Source organism: Prionailurus viverrinus, chromosome C1, assembly GCF_022837055.1.
Source record: "Prionailurus viverrinus isolate Anna chromosome C1, UM_Priviv_1.0, whole genome shotgun sequence".
Classification (NCBI taxonomy): domain Eukaryota; kingdom Metazoa; phylum Chordata; class Mammalia; order Carnivora; family Felidae; genus Prionailurus; species Prionailurus viverrinus.
Window position 1 is genome coordinate 91,488,183 of NC_062568.1, and position 7,345 is coordinate 91,495,527.

Consider the following 7,345-nt stretch of genomic DNA (forward strand, 5'->3'; position numbering starts at 1 on the left):
ATTTGGGCTCAGGTCATGGTCTCACCATTCAAGAGACTGAGCCCCATGTCAAGCTCCGGGCTGGCCGTGTGAAGCCTGCTTGAGATTCTCAATCTCTCTCTCTCTCTCTCTCTCGGTCTCTCTCTCTCAACATGAATAAATAAAGATTGAAAAACAACAAAAGATGCAATATCTACTGTTCTTTGAAAATAGGACGAATCATCATGTTTATAGTTTATCTAAAACATGTCTTAGATTCACTTTGTTTTGCACACCACAGAAACATCTCAATTTACTTTTCAGCTACATTATTCTTATAATGAACTTTCATCAGATCTTTAATTTTTGAATTTTTTTTTAAAGTAAGCTCTGTGCCCAACATGGGACTTGAACTCACAGCCCTGAGATCAAGGGTCACATGTTCTACCAACTGAGCAAGCTACATGCCCCCAGATCTTTCACTTTTGAACATGATCAGTAATAAATTAACTACAATCATTCTGAGTCTTTTGTCACCTACAGATAAGTTTTGCTTTACTCTGATGCTTCCGTGAGTGGTCTTGCCTGTACCACTTAGGTACATGCCCAAGTGGATTTTCTTCAACAGGAGACCGGAGGAAAGGGACTTTGCCAGGTACTTTTGGGCACAGACTTCTGAAAGCCTCACTGAAACAACTTAGAGACAAATGGACTGAATCAGAATTTCCAAGACATTAGTCAAAAAACAGATGGGTTCATGAGATTGCTGACTCAAGTTGCAGTGGAAAGAGAATTTATTATATAGTACTGACTGATGAAGGATGAATGTGGCTTGTGTTAGAAATAGTGTTCATATTTTAACATCCTATTTTCTGGATATAAAGAAGCCACTAAGGTATCTTTTCTCTTAAGCTGTCTATAACTCATAACAATTTAATAGATTGTGCTTTTAAAAACAGAAATGACAGGGGTGCCTGGGTGGCTCTGTTGGTTAAGCGTCTGACTTTAGCTCAAGTCATGATCTCACGGTTTGCAGGTTTGAGCCCCACGTCGGACTCTGTGCTGACAGCTCAGAGCCTGGAGCCTGCTTCAGATTCTGTGTCTCCGTTTCTCTCTCTGCCCCTCCCCTGATCACACTCAGTCTCTCTCTCCTTCAAAAATAAATAAACATTAAAAAAACCCCACAAAAACCAGAAATAACACATTTAACTTTTTCTCCCTGCCTGAGCTCTCCAGCATTCAGGAACTATTAAATATTCTCTCTTCATGGCAATATACTTATTTGAATAGGTTCAATCCTTACCAGTCTTCCATGTTAGCAACACAATTGGAAACATTAGTCATGCAACCATGGCCTTACTTGGAATGACATATTTGAGACTGATGCTCATTTAACCATATGTGACCAAACACTTTTTTTACTGTTTATTTATTTTTGAGAGAGAGAGAGAGATACAGAGCACGAGTCGGGGAGGGGCAGAGAGACTGAGACACAGAATCCGAAGCAGGCTCGGATTGACATGGGGCTTGAACTCACTAACTGTGAGATCATGACCTGAGTCGAAGTTGGACACTCAATTGACTAAATCACCTTGATGCTCCATGGCCAAACACTTGTAAGAAACAAAGGTTGACTTTAGGGAGCCAATGCTTACAAAGCTGTCTTGGAAAAACTGTCCTTATATCTGCCTAATACTAAGAGTTTCTAGTGTAACAGGTGAGTATAAAAGTCACATATTTGGGAAGACCAGCAAATTAGGATTTTTTTTGGAACCCCAAGAAGAGCGGATTTCACTGAAATCTATAGGTACTACAGACGAGATCTGTGGTAAGTTCTTGCCTTGACTTCCTAGCTTCCTAAGGTTTTTAAAAGTCCAATCTGAGATTCTTTTTGAAAGCTTCCAGAAGAGCAAAGCTAAGAAGACCTATATAATGGTAAATTATGATTCTTGCTTCATTTATATAAATCATCAGGCCATATCTGATGAGACTATCCTTATTTGCAGATCAGGAATAGCCTTTCTTTGAGATTATTTTTGAATAAGAGGAGGGTGAGTGTAAAGGGAAATTTTGTGTCAGTAGAAAACTGCATGGCCCAGAGCACTTTTTTCCCAGTTATCAGATTCTGGCCCTGTTGTTCATTGCCTTTGAGCTATTTTGTGCTCCTACATAAAGAGCAGATAATTTGATAAACAAATTCTGTCACTATGTGATAGAAATTTAGTTGACTTTCTTCTTTCTCCATCCCTTGGAAAAACCACTTGTGGTATCTATCTGAAAATTGGATTGGATCCTGTCACTTTGCTCACATTGTCAATAATACCAAATTTTCAATTCTTTTCATTTCCTTAGGTATCTAGCTACAACACTCCACACTAAGTTTTTCAATTTTTCTCCCTCGCACCTGACCTGGTGTCATGGAGAACTAAAACCTGACCAGCCAGATTCTTGTCTATTGGAACTCTAAGTTGCCTTGTTCTGGGCCTTTGAAGAAGCTCTGAGAGCCAAAGTCCAATGGCTTGATATAAGCCTTGGAGGAATCATCACTGTAGCAGACCATAAGCCAGATGTCTTCTTGGACAAGCTGCTGTCGGGGCCACTAAGGAAGCAGGTCCAGTGAAATGCTCAGGTCATGTATGTCCATATATGAGAGGTAACCAATGCCATGCACATCCCCAGAGCACTGACATTCTAGCTTTAAGAAACCCAATGAGTGGTGTTACATAACTGAAAGATTTTCCTCCACTGACCTGGATTCCACTAGACTGGTTACCCTCAAGTTTCAACTCCTGACTACTTAATACAACCTTCTATATTAATATTTCTCTTTTTCATGTAAGATGCCTGATATCCATAACTTCAAAAAAACTGATCTTGGGGGCACCTGGGTGACTCAGTTGGTTGAGTATCTAGCTCTTGATTTTGATCAGGTCATGATCCCAGGTTCATGGAATCAGGCCCCATGTCAAGCTCTGTGCTGAGCATAGAGCCTGCTTGGGATTTTCTCTCTCTCCCCCTCTGCCCCTCTCCCTGGATCTCACACACAGATTCTCTCTCAGTCTCTCTCTCTCTCTCTCTCAAAAAACAAGTAAGAAAAACCCCTGATTTTTGCCATCACCCCTAACAAATGGTTCAACTGATTTTTATAGGAACAATGCCAACAACAATCCTTGATAGACTATTTCTTTTTTTTTCTTTTTTTAAAGTTTTTATTTAAATTTCAGTTAGTTAACATACAGTATATTAGTTTCAGTTGCACAATATAGTGAATCAACACTTCCATACAACACCTGGTGCTCATCACAGGATGTGCACTCCTTTTTAATTTTTAAATTTTTATTTATTTATTTTATACAAATGACTTTTTTTTAATTTCATTTTTTATTTTTTAAAATTTACATCCAAATTAGTTAGCATATAGTACAACAATGATTTCAGGAGTAGATTCCTTAGTGCCCCTTACCCATTTAGCCCATCCCCCCTCCCAGAATCCCTCTAGTCACCCCCAGTTTGTTCTCCATATATGTGAGTCTCTTCTATTTTGTCCCCCTCCCTGTTTTTATATTATTTTTATTTCCCTTCCCTTATGTTCATCTGTTTTGTCTCTTAAAGTCCTCATATGAGTGAAGTCATATGATTTTTGTCTTTCTCTGACTAATTTCACTTCGCATAATAGCCTCCAGTTCCATCTACGTAGTTGCAAATGGCAAGATTTCATTCTTTTTGATTGTCAAGTAATACTCCATTGTATATATATACACCACATCTTCTTTATCCATTCATCCATCGATGGACATTTGGGCTCTTTCTATACTTTGGCTATTGTTGATAGTGCTGCTATAAACATGGGGGTGCATGTGTCTCTTTGAAACAGCACACCTGTATCCCATGGATAAATGTCTGGTAGTGCAATTGCTGGGTCGTAGGGTAGTTCTATTTTTAGTTTTTTGAGGAACCTCCATATTCTTTTCCAGAGTGGCTGCACCAGCTTGCATTCCCACTTGATAGACTATTTCTTAGATTTTGCTTTGACCCACTCAGGAGGCTTATGATTGCTTCCGAGATGTTCAGGAATGAATAATACACATTCATCTTGAATGACAGAGGAATCAACAATATTGAACTTCATCTGAGGTCTATGCTCAAGTTACAGTCAAGAAATTCTCCCATCCTTCTGTGTTCAGGGAAATGACTGACCACAAAAAATCACCCTTTCCCATATGATGTAGGTAAGACCCATCTCCACTCTTCTTCACAATTCCTCTATTTACTTGCTTCTACAAAACCCAGACCCTTTTCCTGTTATTTGAGTCATTGCTCATTATGAATGTTTTCTCTATTGCAATAGCCTGCATATCATCTTTTTAATTGTCTGGTGCATTTTGTCTTTCATACTCTGCAAAGTAGATTCTAGGTATGTCAATGGACTCTAGCTTCTGGTTAAGTTAGGGCCTACAGATAAGACTTGGCAGAAGACTGGAGGGAAAAGGGAGATGGTGTTTGGGGGATTTATTCTACTGGTTGCACTCTACACATCTTTCTTCTACATGACTCTCCCCTTCTGAGGTCCAAGACTTACACCTTCCCCTCATCGCTTCAGCCTGATGGTGATGACAGCTCCTTTGCCACTGGCCTCCTGGACACTGAACTTTCCCTGTGGCTATTCTATACCATGCACCTCCCAATGGTCCCTTTGTAAATAAACATATAATGTGAGAGTGCTGTTTTCCCCTGGGACTCTTCTTGACAATCAAAATGTATTTTAGGAGGACCTCAGGAGACATTTTGGTCTTTGGGAACCCATTCTCCAAACACTCTTGGGAAGGACAATGGTTTAAATCATTTTCAAAGAACAAGGTCCACCATGATCTGGCCCCTTTCTCACTTCTGTACTTCTTCTCACTCATGCTTGAGTGAATTCATGCTTGAGCCAACTGAAATTATTTGAAGTTCCTCAAGCATGGAATGTTATTTTACCCCATCACACTTTGTCCCAGACACATACCCTTCCACATCTGCTAAACTCTTACCTATCTTTTAGGACCCGGGTCAAGTATCCTTCTCTAGAAATCTGCCTCACCTGTACCTCTTGGGCAGGGTTGCCCACTCCCTCCTCCCCAACCCTCCTCTTGGACTGATCTCTAGTTCTGCACCTGCCACACTCTCCTGGAGAAGTTTGTCTCCATGTATGGCTCCCCTGTACAAGCCTTCCTTGATTTAAGATGGAATTATGTCCTGATAAACCCATCCTAAAGTGAAAATATCATAAGTGGAAATGCATTTAATATACCTCACCTACCAAACATTATAGTTTAGTTTAGCTTACCTTAAATGTGCTCAGAACATTTATATTAGCCTACAGTTGGGCAAAATCATCTAACACAAAGCCTATTTTATAATGAAGTGTTGGCTATCTCATCATTAATTGAATAGTGTACTGAAAGAGTAAAAGAGAATGGTTGCATGGGTACAGAATGGTTGTAAGTGTATTGGTTGTTTGCCTTTCTGATCACATGGCTGACTGTGAGCTGTGGTATCACAAGAGAATATCATACTGTATAATATATAGCCAGGATAAGATAAAAATTTAAAATTCAAAGCACAGTTTCTACTGAATTCTTATTGCTTTCATACCATCCTACAGTCAAAAAATCATAAGTTGAACTATTGTCAGGGACTGTCTGTCCATTCCTAGGCTCTCGAAGGCAGGGACTGGGTCTCATTTAATTCACACTAACAAAGGACTTGCATATATTTAGCACTCAAGAAATATCAGGTTTGTTAACTTACAATGGAATGAACTAAATCCAGAGTCCAATTCATATTGGTACAGTGAAGCAAGAAAGGGGCACTTGAAAGGGGAAGGGAGAGGTGTTGGATCTTGAATGTTGCCTAGAGTGGGCCCCACATTCCTATTACAGACATAATAAGAAAGGAGAGGAAATAAAAAGCTTCAGCATTAATATCTCAGCAACAAACCTGGTCATAATGAAGCTGAAGGTATTCAAATCGGTCTTTTCTCTAGGGAGGCAAACTACATAAATTAATACACTGAACCATGGCCTGAGGAGACCTGAGGCTTTAATAAATAAAGAGCTGTACTGGGCCAAACAAGAATATAACACTGCCAGATGTCCTGGCGTCTCAGTTACAATAACATTCTTTCCTGGGCCAGGGCCAGAGAGCAGCTCAGAGAACGTTAAAGAATTTTTGTGCTCCTCTTAAAATCCTCTTTGATTGAAGAGACAACTTTGGCATCTCCCCAAAGCAAAGTGGATGTCTCCAGTCTGCTCAAGGCTCCTGCTTGACTCCAGCTTGAAAGGAAAGGCTATTTCTGGATCCTTTCTTTCTGCACTGTTCTCTCCTCTGTAGTTTCCCATTTATTTCGGACAAAAAAACAACTGGTGTTCAAGATATAATTCTGTCCAGTGTGGCTGGGCCTTTGTTAACAAGATCTCTTTTATAGAAAAAAGAGGGCAATCTGGGAGATAAATGCCCCTACTACACCATAGAATATTAGAATATTTGAGCAAGAAAGGATCTTAGAAGTAATGTTACCCACTCTCTTGTCTTACAGACTAAAAAAAAACTAGGATCCAGAGTGGTGATCAAACATGCCCAAGGTCAGAGAGAACACTCTCTGTTCTTGGAAATACCTCTAACTTTCAATTCATTCATTAGTCAAGTTACCCTAAGCATTTAATAAGGGTATAATGTCCTCATTCCATTATTAGAAATAAAGCTTAATTTTTACAGACTCACAGTATGGTAGAGACTTACAGAATTTACCTACACCTGATTTTCCTTCTCTTTTGGTCACATGAGATGGTTAGGCTCCTCTGCCCCCCTCCCCAGCTCCGCAGTTGGGAAAGACCACACAACTGGTTCTAACCAACAGGCTTTGGGCAGAAGTAGCTTGTGTCACTTCTGGGTCAAGACAGGAGATGCTGAATGTGAGACCCTAGCACTCTTCCCAGCTATAGTGACCGAGGAGGTTACTGGTCAAGCCTTCCATGAGCTTAGATCTTGAACGACTGTATGGAGCAGAGTTCTCTGCTGGCCCATGTGAGACCTGTAACACATGTGAGGAACTTTTATTGGTTTAGATCACTGCGATCTTGGGGCTGTTTGTTACTGCAACATAAATTTAATCTGCTTGGGTTAATATGGGATGAGAAATGATGAACATTAATTTATAGTAATGTGTAAATGATTATAGGAGCTCTTTCCCTGGGATCAAGTTTTGGTATCAATTTATAGGGATGGATGAGACAAAGATCTTTTCTTTTAGGATTTTGTAATCTAGTACTGGAAGGAGAATGTGTATAAATAGTTATATGGGAGGTTATGAAAACTACCATTGAAGAGCACAGAAAATGTATTTTGA